Raw genomic sequence first — 14,084 nt, 5'->3', positions numbered from 1 at the left:
AAGGGAGCAGCAGATGGTAAGGCAGCAGTAAAACAGGTGGAGGCATTGTTTGAAGATAGCCTGAATTAAGCTTGCTTAATTTGTTGGATCTCTGCTAAATCCCAGCAACGATTGTCTCTTGCGCAGCATCAGGTTTATCCAGCGGGCAAGCAGTCAGAACTAGACCATCTGTAATCACTTATTGTGCTAAATCTTCTTTAAAGCTAGCCACCAAACAAATGTCTTCCCTCTTGCTCGTTCTAGGTGAGAACAGCCCCTGACACCAGGGCATGAGAAAATACGCTGCAGAGCTTGGAAAAATGTTTATTTTCCTGGGAGTATTTTCAGCTGGAGGGTAACTCCCTTTTCTTCTCACTTGGCTGAAGTGCAAAAGAGACCTCTGACAGTCACAGAGTTTGCCTTTCTACTGGGGCCCTCTTCCAAAAGGAGAAAAGCATTTTCCAAAACAAGGGCCTCCGAGGTTGCTGAGATTGCAGCCTTGATGTGGGAATCAGCTTCAAGCCACTCCCACACTTGATAGAGCTGGAGTAGCAATACAAAGGAGCTGAAATGAACCTTTGTGTTCTCCTTGGCATGGGCAATTCTGTCTTAAACTTTGGGGCCACAATTACAAGCTCTTTCTGCCCTACCCTTCCACCTCTTCCACCAGGATATCAAGAGATGTTTCCTTGGATGGTGCTTTTGCCAATAGCCAGGAGCAAAAGAGGAGGATTCTTTGGAAGCAAGGCTCCACACAAGACTACAGCACCGGTTTGCCCATCTCAGGTGTGTGCATTCCCACACTTGTCTTTGGGGGAGTCACTGTTAGTGGTCCCCCATGGTTCAGATGCACCAGAAGCCATTCTTTTTAGTATTATGGGCCCAGTTTTTCAGGACTCCCTTCCAATTCAAGTCAGATAGGCCTCCTTCTCTACTTAACTTCCAGAACCTACTGAAGAGTTTTATTCCAGCAGGCAATTTAATATCCCCCCCCCGGGTTTTAATTTTTTTTGTACTGTATCATTGTAAACCACGTGGGCATATTCTGCAAGTGTCCTGGAAAAACTGGGACATTTGGGGGAGGGGTATCATGAGCGCGTGATGTCCCCTCCACAATCTTGCACAGTGACCCAAAATGCACTTTTTGGGGCACCATGCTCTCCCAAAGTGCTTTGGGGGGGTAGGAACCACAAGGCAAAATCATGTGAGATCATGGCTGCCATGCTCTTACGGAAGGGGGGGGGAGGGAAGATGTTGTCTGGGAAGATGGCATCCCGGATTTTGGCTTCAAAGTGTTGGAGGGTATGTGTGGGTACTATTGCAGTTTGGCGGTACATAAATTGTTTACATGAATGAATGAAGTAAATAAATAAATAAATAAATAAATGATATATAACATAGAATCCTAGAGTTGGAAGAGACCCTGAGGGTCATCTACTCCAACCCACTGCAATTATGTTGTGAAAACTTTGTGCTCTGAATGGACCTGCATAGACTGTTGGACCATGTATCAGGGTGGATTGGGTGTGTGTGTGTGTAAGTACCTTGGAAGTCGAACGCCTTGTGACTCAAACGTTTTGGCTCCTGAATGCCGCAAACCCAGAAGTGAGTGTTATGGTTTGCAAACATTATTTGGAATCCGAATATCTGATGGGGCTTCCATGGCTACCGATGGGCTGCAGGAGTTTCCTGCAGCCCATTGGAAGCGGCACCTTGGTTTCCAAATGTTTTGGAAATCGAATGGACTTCCGGAACGGATTCCATTTGACTTCAGAGGTATGACTGTATCCCACCCATCCAGAGTAGTGCCTAAACTTTTTCCGAAGAGTCGCTTGACTGCCTGATGCCACATTTCAGGTCGTTTGTTCTCAGTCAGTACACTGTGCTTCTCTTGCGTAGGCAAGCAAGCTGATCCAGGACTCCAGATCCCCAAACACGCCTGTTTACCCTCCAGACAGGCAAGGGAGCATTTTATTCACACTCTGCAGCACCATGGTACCCTTTGGCCCTTAAAAAAAACCAACCCTCGTATTCACCTTTAGGAAAAGGAACTCTGCGCATGCTGAGAGGCACTGTGCCAGCATATCAAAAACGGTTGTAGGTGTGAGCCAGAAATAGACTCTGGAAAGTGCTGTGGGAGAAAGGCAGGCTAGGTCAGCCAGCCCAATGTACATTAAAACCTCACCCTTAGGGCCAAATTAAACCTGGGTGTGTAAACACAGATCTGGCTCGGTTTCATCGGCTGTGTGCTACACATGACCGGCTTGAAATGCAGACAAGGTTGTTCTTTTCCTCAATACAGACTGAAGCTGGTTTCGGAGGGTAAATTTGTAAAAAAGCAGTATTTTCATCAGAAACAACAGGATAGAATTGTAGAGTTGGAAGGGACCCTGAGGATTATCTGGTCCAACCCCCCAGCAATACAGGAATACACAGCTGTCCCATACGTGGATCAAAGGTGCAACCTTGGTGTTATCAGCACCATGCTCTAACTAAGCGAGCTATCCAGGCTGATGATAGTGACTGACAAAGGTGTAGCTAGGATTTATGTTGGGGGTGGGGAAGGACACCCACCTGTCTTCACACTCTGTCTAGCTCTCTCTATTGCTCCCGTCAGGTTGCCAGTTGCGTTGCTAGAATGCACCACATCGTCATCCAAGTGACCGCAGGGAGCATTTCAATTTGGAATATTCTGATTATTTCTACTTTTAGTTAAGCAATTTTTTTTATTTACTTGATAAGAGGAGGGGGGCAGCTGCCCCCCTGCCCTCTGGCTACACCCATGGAGACTGATTGTGGTGGGAACACTCTGGATGCAGAGTAAAAGCAAGTGTGTACCCAGATACAGAAAGCAAGCAGTGATGGGTCTGAATTTAACAGCAAAAGGGGAGGCGTGGCAGACAGAAGTCTCCTCTGTCGGCAGCTTATGCCCCCTCAGGCCTTCTCCCATAACACTTTGTGCCAGCCAAGTACCGGTGTATTGGAGCTGGGCTGAGGAAGGAAGCGACTAGGGAGGCAGACTCTCAGAGGTAGGTTGTGCATCCGAAGCAAGGAAAAAGGGAATGAATAAGTAGCTGGTATGGGTGGTGTTTTAAATACTTAATGAGGCGCTCCACTCATACTAACCATCCCAGGGTGCTCAACCGCTGCCACAATGTCCTTTCTTCTATCAGATCAAAATGAGCAGATAACAGCAAAGGTTGCTAGGTTCATAGCAGAGGCAATCAGAATAAGGGCCACTAACTGATGGCTGATTCAGGACTTTAAATTGTGCTCTTATATCAAATTTCCTTTTCTGCATACAGTGGTACCTCGGGTTACATACGCTTCAGGTTACATACGCTTCAGGTTACAGACTCCGCCAACCCAGAAATAGTACCTTGGGTAAAGAACTTTGCTTTAGCATGAGAACAGAAATCGTGCTCCAGTGGCGCAGTGGCAGCAGGAGGCCCCATTAGCTAAAGTGGTGCTTCAGGTTAAGAACAGTTTCAGGTTAAGAACAGACCTCCGGAACGAATTAAGTACTTATCCCGAGGTACCACTGTATACTGTAATGTTTTACTGTTGCTATGGCCATTGGCTAATGCAAAGTTTTATCTTATATAACAAGGAGGCGCTCCACGGCCATAAATGTTTATTTGGGTAAACCTGAGGAGATCCTCAGAAATATCAACAACCTCAGATATGCAGATGACACAACCTTGATGGCAGAAAGTGAGGAGGAATTAAAGAACCTTTTAATGAGGGTGAAAGAGGAGAGCGCAAAATATGGTCTGAAGCTCAACATCAAAAAAACGAAGATCATGGCCACTGGCCCCATCACCTCCTGGTAAATAGAAGGGGAAGAAATTGAGGCAGTGAGAGATTTTACTTTCTTGGGCTCCATGATCACTGCAGATGGTGACAGCAGTCACGAAATTAAAAGACGCCTGCTCCTTGGGAGAAAGGCAATGGCAAACCTAGACAGGATCATTAAAAGCAGAGACATCACCTTACCAACAAAGGTCCGTGTAGTTAAAGCCATGGTTTTCCCAGTAGTGATGTATGGAAGTGAGAGCCGGACCATAAAGAAGGCTGATCGCCGAAGAATTGATGCTTTTGAATTATGGTGCTGGAGGAGACTCTTGAGAGTCCCATGGACTGCAAGAAGATCAAACGTATCCATTCTTAAGGAAATCAGCCCTGAGTGCTCACTGGAAGGACAGATCCTGAAGCTGAGGCTCCAATACTTTGGCCACCTCATGAGAAGAGAAGACTCCCTGGAAAAGACCCTGATGCTGGGAATGATGGAGGGCACAAGGAGAAGGGGATGACAGAGGACGAGATAGTTGGACAGTGTTCTCGAAGCTACAAACATGAGTCTGACCAAACTGCGGGAGGTAGTGGAAGACAGGAGTGCCTGGCATGCTCTGGTCCATGGGGTCACGAAGAGTCGGACACAACTAAAAGACTAAACAACAATGAGGAGATCCTGCCCGAAAATGAAACTTCCCCCCTTAGCCTGCCCAGGAGAGGAGTCCAAGAGCTTTCCAACAAGCTTATGTCCAGCATGAATTCATACTCGCACATCAGTTTCCATCTGGCAGCTGTCACTAAAAGTACTTCAGATCACCTGCCAAGAAACTGCAAAGGGTGTTTCTTCCCCATATGGACCTTTGTGCTTTAATCTTTACTTTCATAATTTGCCAGGCTCCTGGCTGGAACTCCCTTTTTATGGAGCTCATTTGGCTCCATAAATATGGCGCACAATACCAATCAGCCAATCGCAAATGAGGTATGGTAGGAGCTGGAAAGGGTGCAGAAAATCACATATGCATTAACTCTTAGACTGTGCCACTGTAGCAGTCACTCTGCATGCCTTAAGGCTGGCCTGCTGCCCTCATGTGCTGTGGAGGACTCTGCCCCATTGCCATTGGTGAGGTAATGTTCAGCTGCCAATCTGGTTAGTTTCCAGGTTGCGGAGAAGTTGCCATCTATTCCTTTCCTTCAGGCAGCAAAATTTAGTATGATCAGCCTTGGCTGCTGGTTTCTGGGGGATAGATCTAATTTCTAAATGCTCCCTGTCCCTAGGCAGTCTGTCTCTGAATACCAGCAACCTTAGGCTTACATTCTCTATAGATTTTCCAGAGGTTATCTTGCTGGCCACTAGTGAAGACTAGATGGATCCTTGACCTGAACCAAAGGTCACTTACGTTCTTTGGATTCCTTGGCATCATGAAGCAACATGTTTGCCTTGGGTGTTGTGGTTTGCTTCTCAGGATATCCTTCACAAAGGGTGTTTCTGGTTTATCGGTTGGTGGAGTCTATCCAAGTTGGCTTTGCAGGTAAGATTTTTGCTTGGATATGTGCTGCATTCATCATGTGGTGGTGCAGTCATGAGCTTCTTTTCCACACACACCTCTCTTTTGGCAAAGCATTAGTGGCCACACTCTAGCAGCTTCTACTTGCCCATCCTGTGGTTCTGAAAGCCACCCAAAGTCTCAGAAAGCCACTCCATGTCCTTGTACTTAGAGATGGCAACCCATAAGCCACAAATTTCTGTGTTTTGGGCTCGTGAAGGGGGCCATGTCAGAATGTCCTCCCCTGATTCTTTTGCCACACGTAAAAACAGCTTACAAGGAAGCGTAGGAGCTAAGTCCGGGTGCAACAACTCTGGTCCGAGTAAGCAATGAGTGAACTCTTCTTTATCACAGGTATCTCTTGTGGTGTGGCTTGTTCTGGTATACCAAGTTCTGCTACCCCACATCAACCAACATAGAATAGTTTAAATGAGATCCAAATTACTATTTCAGATTTTAGAATCCAAAAGAGAGATGAATTTCAGCAGAGCAGGGCAAATTTCAAGAGCCCTGATCTCAGATATATTCAATATTAAATTGCCTCAAAAGCAGTGCGGTTGCATTTGTAGTGGTTAGTTTTTTTTTTTTAAAAAAAACACCTTATGTGAAATCACATGTGATCCAAACCATCAGGATGGTAGTGCTTGTTCTCTCATTTCCCTTAATGATGCCCATGCCAAAGCAAAAGCCACTGACACTTTCCTGGCAAACCGCAGAGAATGACTTCCTTCATGGTCCAACTGAGAGTATGTGGAGGAGTGAAGAATATGGGTGGTATGTGTTTGCATGACTGGATAAGCTGGAGTCTTTCATTTACCCAAAGAACAGAGTCTACATGGGAATCAGAAGTTCCAGATTCTCCTAACCAGATAAGCCACCAAAATGGCTCAATCGAAGCTTCTGACAAAAAAAAAAGAAGAGTTGACAATCAAAGCAGTCTTAACTACTCAGTTTCTGCAGACCCGTCTTAGTTCCTTGTCATGCAATGCAACACCTATAAATAACAATACAACTGGAGGAAATTGGAGCATGCCTTATGTAATGTAATATAATTGAGGGGAGGTTTCATCCAGTTATTCAGATTCCGGGCCAAACGACACTTTATACAGAAATGTGTACAGCGAAACTCCCAACAGCTGCTTGGCAAAGGGAGTGATTTGAAGCGGGGAAGTAGCCTGTTGGTGGGTGTGGGTTGCTGAGGTTAATATTACCTTAGTCAGCTGCTTTTATTCTGAAATCCACCCCCCCCCCAAGCTGTTCTCCTCCAATGGGGTTCTAAAAACATATCTGCAAAAGTGTGGAATCCTATCAATGGTGGGGGATGGAAGAGGCTGGAGAGAAGTTGTGGTGGGCAAGGAAAGGGTTAAGGGCCCTACACTGCTGTTGCACTCTAAATTCCCCCCTCCGAAGGCTGCTTTTCCTATTAAAAAAATAGACATGCATTTGGGTGCAATGTTTTGTTTGGCCTAGAGTTTACAGTGCAGGTATTCACAGTGCAGAGTGGAGCTGGGTCATGCTGGGATGGTAGTGGGTTGCCAACTGTGCAGGTTATATCCATGGAGGGACCAATCATGGACATGTGCTAATGCAATGAAGGCATAAGGAGGCAACCTAACCTAGACTTTCGGATGTTCCAAGCCAAGATTCTTTCCCGCGGGAGCAATGCTGCTTTCTGCAACTTGCTCATTCATATGTTCCTATCCTGCCTTTCTATTTCAAATTGCAGTGCCCAAGGCTACAAATATCAAAATTCCACTCAAAACTTAACCCACACAAAGGGAGCAGCAAAGAAAATTGGGGAAGCAGGAGCTATAAATTCAAAGAAGACTCACCTGGCTGAAAGACTTGTCAGAACAGAGGCGTCTTTAGCTGTCATCAAAACATAAACAGGGAGGGACATGATTGATCATCTGCAGCAGAGAGTTTCACATCCTGGGTACCACAACAGAGGACACCTTTCTGCACATTCAACTGTGCAAAATGGGCACCTCTGAAAGTGGCAGTGGGACGCTGAGAAGGATTTCGGAGACTGAGATTCTAAATGAGCAGGCAATAATATGGAGATGACATGGCCCTTTCAATTGCAGGATAAGCAACCTCATAACTAACCTGCTTAAGTCTAATTAGTACATGAAGGACTTAAGACAATTGAATAAGCTGTCCTGCCAGGCTTAGCTCACCTTGGGAGGGACTAGGTAATCAAGCCACTGTTCCCCTCCAGTCTCCCTTAGAAGCTCAGTGGGTGAAGAGGCTTAACAGGTTTCTCCAGCTTAGCTGCATGGCTTTCACAAGCCATTGAGGTGTTCCTATATCAATAATTTAGGAACTTTCACCACTGTAACTAGGCCATGTTTTACTGCCTGTGCAACTTTTTATGAATGCAGTATGGAAATGCACATAAATCTGACCTTCGGGGACTTCGTAAGTAAACCATTTTAAACTTACCAAATGTGTGATATTTTTTTTATGCTAAGGGAAGAGGGAAGTTTTGGAACTCACAATGGCATATTTTAAAGGACTAACTACCTATATTTCCATGCTTTACTTTGTTGCTTATGTTGTGATTCTCTCACCAAAGATTACTTGCCCCAAACTAAGATCTTGGCATCCAGGAATTCTCATTTTTATACCTATTTTTCCCCTTGCCACCAACAGAAGTATTGTGGGTCCAAGCAGTTTGGGTCTTTGAAGGTAAGCAGCCTTTTGAACTGAGCCTGGAAATGGTGGAGCTGCTATAAGAGGGAAGTTGCATAAATTAAATAAAAAGAACCCTGGTTACTTGTGAAGCTGTTTGTGCCTGTTGTATCATGCAGCGTTCACATAATGGAAGTGTGTGGGAGACCTGTGAGCGCTTCAGTTTTAATTGTAGGAAGCATGCATTGGAGAGAATACATTCAAGGCCTCTAGGGAATAAATTTGACAAGAAGAAATAAAAACCAGAGGAGAAGATCAAAACTGGTGGGGATTTCTGTATCCTCCAACATTCTGCCAATCAAAATCGGGACTTGCATCTTTCGCTACCACGCTCCTGTGTGAGCCAGCTGAGGCTGCCTTACCCCAGCCCCTTCCTCCATTACTGGAAGCAGCTCCCTCAGCAAGCACCACACCTCCTCCTCTTCCTCTTCCCCATCCCCATCCTCATCATCCTCATTTTCATTGGCTTTTTTCTCCTCCTTCAGCAGGGGTGGCAGGAGGAGGCAGCGTAGCCTCTGGGCCTGGCCTGCACCAGCAGCAGCTCCCCCTCCATGGGTTCCAGCTCGGGTGCCTTCTTTAGTGCGAAATGCACATCTTTTAGTGCCGAACTCACATGGGAGCCAGCTGACTCATGCAAGAGCTCAGCACTGAAAATGGGACATCCAAGTCGAAGCCAGGGTAGCTTCTGTCATTCCAGGGTGTCCCAGTCGAATCGAGACTGTTGACGGGAATGGATTTCAAAATGGTGCAGGAGGCAGAAATGGAACTGTTGACGTCCCCTGTTATATTATGGGCATTATCGCTAATTATACTAGCACAACTGCCATCTCCAGAGCAAAACAGCCATGAGAGCTGCACTTGCTGAATGAAGAGTAGCAATTGACCAGCAACTTGACTTAGTGGTTTCAAGTATGGGCAAACACCAATTCCCCCGCAAGCGGAGTGCTTGCTGAGGTAATTTTGTCTGGATAATTTACTGACGGCTTTGCAGTCCTGATGGGGGGAGGAAAACCCCCATGTATTTACAAAACTGAGGCCAGGCAGAGGTGTTACATTTTTTATATATGAGAAGAGGTATATGTATTTTCAGAAAGAAATTTTAAGAGAGTGATTAGCAATTACAGATTTTTGTGGGAAGTGAAAAAGAGGGGGCCTGCACAGGTACAAAACCTGAGTCCTTAGATGGCTTATGCCACCCTTTGTATAACCGTAAGAATCACACATGCTTCATTAAGCTAGGTAGACTAACAGAAGAGGTGCATTAAAAGTGAAAAAGCTTCTTGCGTGTCAAAGCAAGAGCCATCTGTTTGAGCTCTGTGGGCGGGGTGGAGGGGGGAAATAGTAAATTGTGTAAGGGAAGCTGTTTGAACAGTAACCATGTCAAGAATAAATTGAGCAAACTTCCTTGTCATTTATAAACTGGGCTTCTAAAAAAAAACCCCAACTATTGCTCGGGAGGGAACAGTATTGTTTGTTTGTTACTATATTATGTATTTTTGTGCTTTTATAATGTAAACTGCCCTGGGATCCTTGGATGAAAGGTGGTATAGAAATGAAAGAAAGAAAGAGAAAGAAAGAAAGAAAACTAAACTGGTTTTCCAAGCTATTTTGGGAAGTTGTTTGCATCCGCTCGATGGGAGAGCCTCAAAATGCTCTTGAAATTTATGCAAATTGTGTGTGGTTTGCGTAAAACAAATATGCTGTGATATTAAATCTCATGCTTTCTGATGTTCCTCTTACTTCTAACTCAAGAAAGGTGAAGCCATCAGCAATTCCAAGGATAGTTCCCCTGTCCAAAAACTTGTAGAATTCTATTAATGGGCAATCCAAATGTTGCACCAAGAACATTAGGATTCTCTTATCCGTATAAATTATGCAAGTGCAGAATTTGCATTGTTTATCTTATTTTTCAGAACTTTTTCTAAAATTTTGACTGTTGTGCATAACTTATTCTGGTTTTTCTAGTTGCAGAACAGACAAGGAGCTGTTCATGGCACTGAAGCCCTGCCCCAGCTCCTGGGAATCTTGTTCAGCCACCTCTGTTTACACACTTCCAAGCATACTTTATCTTCACAGCCATCAGGGCTAGGGTTTTGTTTCAGTTTTAAATGCAAGTTGAGGTTTATCAGCCTGCAGTGTAGCGCAGAAGGCGAGTGTCAAATCAGAAACCTAGCAGATCCAGCTTTCAAATTCCATAAAGCCATAAACCTCACTGGGTGACCTTCAACAAATCACTATCTTTCAGCCTGACCTACCCTGCAGGGTTATTGTGAATATAAAGTTGTGGGGAACCATGTACACTTTCCTAAACTCTTTGGAGGAAAGGCAGGATAGAAAAGAAGAAAAAACAAAAACACTTCTTCTGCACTCCTGCAGAATTGCGGAGTGCATAGCAGCCCTGCGTAATATACCCTCTATTCCCATAGGCTAAAGGCATCTGCTTTGAGTTTCAAGGATAGGGAAGAAAAGTCGTCTGGTGTTCACATCCTGTGCTTCATTTCCAAAAATTAGAGTGAGCGACCAAGCTTGGAAGTTGCCCCTTCAGCAAATCTCAGGTATGATGCCTAACTGTGGTTGATTTGTAGTAGTGAAAGGGCTCTGACTGTGAATTATGATATGCCATTCTGCTGTATTATGATTGATTGATTGATTGATTGATTGATTGATTTTAGCATCTTTATGACTATCTGCCATTTAGGGTTGGTGGGTTGTTGTTTCTTGCTGTGTACACTGAATTCATGGTGAAACAGTTGCTATATTTTAGAAATAAAACAGACACACATCAATTCAGCATGTGGGCAAACGCATTCTCATCCGTGTCGTTGCTCTGTGTCACCAAAGCGACCTGGCTCGTTCCTAGTGGCCCTTGCACTTTTGGCACTGCAGATTGGTGAAATTGCAGGCTTATTTACATGCAGCAGAAAGATGCAATGATCCTGAGCAAGAGGTTACCTTTCCTTCCGGGTTGTGTCATCCTGGTGTGTGCTAAAGGCACTCAGTCAGGAACTTGGGAAGCTTTTAGGTAGACCATAGTTAGTATGTTCTTACTAAACTGGATCAGTTCATACCATCCTAGACATTCAATGTATGAGAAGAGCACTAGACCTCTAGCTCCACTGTGGCCTCCTAAAAACAAAAGCATGTCAACATACTTATTCACTAGCAATGTGTCAATTATGGCATGGGTTTCAACGGGTAGGAGAGGATATATTAATTGCAACTTATCCCTCCAGGCTCCCACGTGTGTGGGTTGAACAGAGTTTCAAAATTCCATCCTTGTTGGCAGCAGAATTAAAAGGAATTAGGCTGTAAAGCCTTGCTTTGAGCAAGTCCAGCTAATGAAGTAAGCTGGTTTCCCCCCCTTCTTACCCCGCTTAACAAAGAATCAGGCAAGAGCTTGTAAAGTAAGTTTAAAAATAAGATTTACTTACTTTATAATTATGCATTGGCTCACAACAATGGCAGCAGTAAAAACTACGCAGGCAAAATATTTATATTTACAGTATAACCAGCTTCAGGCATGGGCCTAAAACTGGAGCAGGCGGAGGCATGTCTGTATCCAATGCTGGTCAAAGGAAGAGAGAGGGGAACAGGAAGTATTCTGTGCTCCTTCCATTCTAGGAGAGGAGGGAAAATGACATCACACAGAGCCCTCTCTACCAGTTGTATTTCTGTGGTTTGACTAGCTGCCTATCAGCAGTACAGCTCTGTGGACTTAGCCCCTTCTCATGCTAACTAGCAAGACACAACACAGCATACACAGATACAACCCAGCCATCTCCCACTTTTGTGGACTGCTCAACATAAGAGTTAAAAATAGAAACTAGAACGTCAAGCTGGCCAAACCTTAATCACCATGGCCAAGAGGATCTGGTCCATCATATTATATTCTTCAGGGCTTTTGTGAATCAGGCTAATTCAGGGGTGAGGAAACTGTGGCTTGAATCTTTAAGCCCTGCTTCATGCCCCCATTAAACTGTGCCCCCAAACCACTATCTGCTCCAAGAGGGAATGTCACTGAAATACACTCGGAGTCCTGTAGTGATTTCATGCTCTTTATTGCAGCTTGTAAAAAAGTGAATCAATTGCCCCCCAAACCTCAGGCTTTTATATACATTATTTACACAATGAGTCCCGTCTGATTGGCTGATTCTGCTTCCCTCCTGGAGCCTGATTGGTCTTTTCCTGAAGGCCAATCAGTTGTTGCATTCTAGGATCCTACTTGCCTATTGGTCTAGGATCCAAGCTTAGTACAGTGGTACCTCGGGATGCGAACGGGATCCGTTCCGGAGCCCGTTCGGATCCCGAAGTGAAGGTAACCCGTGTCCGCGCATCTGCGGGTCACATTTTGGCGCTTCTGCGCATGCACGTGACGTCATTTTGACAGTCTGCACATGCGTGCACAGCGAAACCCGGAAGTAACGCACTCCTTTACTTCCGGGTCGCCACAGAGCACAACCCAAAAATGCTTAACCCGAAGCGTATTCATCCCGAGGTATGACTGTACATAACAGTCACGTTGGCAGAGGAGCCGATAATGGAAACCAGTTTAGTAAGAGTGATGACTGAACAAGGCAGATACTGCAAACCAGTGTTTCTTTTTCCTATTTTCATTGTGAGCCAAATTCATTCAGACTTCACGCCTGTTCTGTTTCCAGAAGCATTTGAGCAAGCAATTGCTACATTCCTAGATACCTATAAAAAGCATGAAGCGTATTTTAGATTTGTAGATCAAACACTGGCATGAGAGTCTTCAGAAGTGTCTTGTACTGTACAGAGGTGAACAAGAGTTCATTCACACACACACACATCTGTATGCTGCTATGCAGATGTTAATGGGAAGGCTCCATTTCTTAGAATCATAGAACCATACTATTGTAAAGTCGGAAGGAATCCTGAGGCTCATCTAGTCCAACTTCCTGCAGCGCAGGAATATGCAGCTGTCCCAAACGGGGATCAAACCTGCAACCAGTGCTATTTTTCTGGGGGGGACACAGGGGTCCGCATACCCCTGAGCATTTTGTGACTCTAAGTTTGGCCTCATTGAGGAGCAGTATTTCAATATGAGTAGGAAAATGAGAGTACCCCTCAACATTTTTTATGAAAAAAAATCACCAAAAAAAATCTGCAACCTTGGTATTCTTAGACAGTTTACCAGAGAAATGGGCAGTCAGTGTGGGAGGGCTAAAAAGAAAGGGGGTGTCCCAGTTGGGCTGTTGATGACACTATCCATTCTGGCCAACAGGAACTTGCTATCTTCTTTCCTTCATTGATCTTAGATTTCCACAGTCAGTAAACTGCAGGCCTGTCATTTTGCAGGAAGGAAATTTTTCAACTAGTGTGGGTTTTCCCTGAGAGCAGTGTGCACTAGTGGAAGCAGCAGCCACAGCTCCCTTCTTCATGAGGCCTGCAAACCCTCTTTTGTTCTGTGAGAAATGACGCTTGTGGGGGGTGGGGGTAGAGAGAAACTGCCAGAAGAAAATCATGTCTGAGGAAATGTATGTGAGGTTTCCGTGCTATTTGGGCGACCCCTTTCTTAGGTTATGTCCTGGCTTGCCTAATGAATCGAGCAAGCAATTAGAAATGAACTATTTGACTAACAGAAAAGTGGTATTAAACATACAAGATGCAAAGGTGCAACTTGGTTTTGAAGCAAGATGCGTCTCTGAAAGCTCACTCTTGAAGTCTTGACGCATTAGATACCTACAGAGTACAAGGGAGCTGTTATTTATTTTCTTTACTGGGGACAACGAGTTCTGTCTGTTTCTCTTCCTGTTTCATGGGTTATTCCTCCCCACCTACCTGCAAAAAAAACCCTCCTTACTGATGCAATTGCTGCCAGCCCAGTTTCTTCCACGCCATGAGTTCTCGACTATATCCCGTGTTGCAGTCACCGTACTGCATCCTTCCTGTTGTTGACTCTACAGCTTTGCCCCAACCGCACAGTTTCCCTCTTTTAGACACGTCACAGCAGCGTAAAAGCCTTGTGCTCCACTCCTATATAAACATGTCCATACAAAAGAGGAAAGAATGGATATTTTCTGCAGGGTCCCAGAGAGGAAATTAAATACA

At 44.8% G+C, this 14,084-nt stretch overlaps 1 long non-coding RNA gene across 3 annotated transcripts in view; it reads left to right on the top strand.

The window, feature by feature from the left end:
* The window catches only part of LOC308587498, a 38,185-nt gene that overhangs the window by 7,684 nt on the left and 16,417 nt on the right, over positions 1 to 14,084 (top strand). For all 3 annotated transcript variants that reach the window (XR_014008412.1, XR_014008413.1, XR_014008414.1), the window contains exon 4: positions 10,439 to 10,567. This is a non-coding gene — a long non-coding RNA (uncharacterized lncRNA). The remainder of the gene's footprint in view (positions 1 to 10,438; positions 10,568 to 14,084) is intronic.

This window comes from Podarcis bocagei (assembly GCF_964188305.1).
Source record: "Podarcis bocagei genome assembly, chromosome: 5".
Classification (NCBI taxonomy): domain Eukaryota; kingdom Metazoa; phylum Chordata; class Lepidosauria; order Squamata; family Lacertidae; genus Podarcis; species Podarcis bocagei.
The sequence above is the reverse complement of the archived record's forward strand: the minus strand, read 5'-3'. Positions and strand labels throughout refer to the sequence as shown.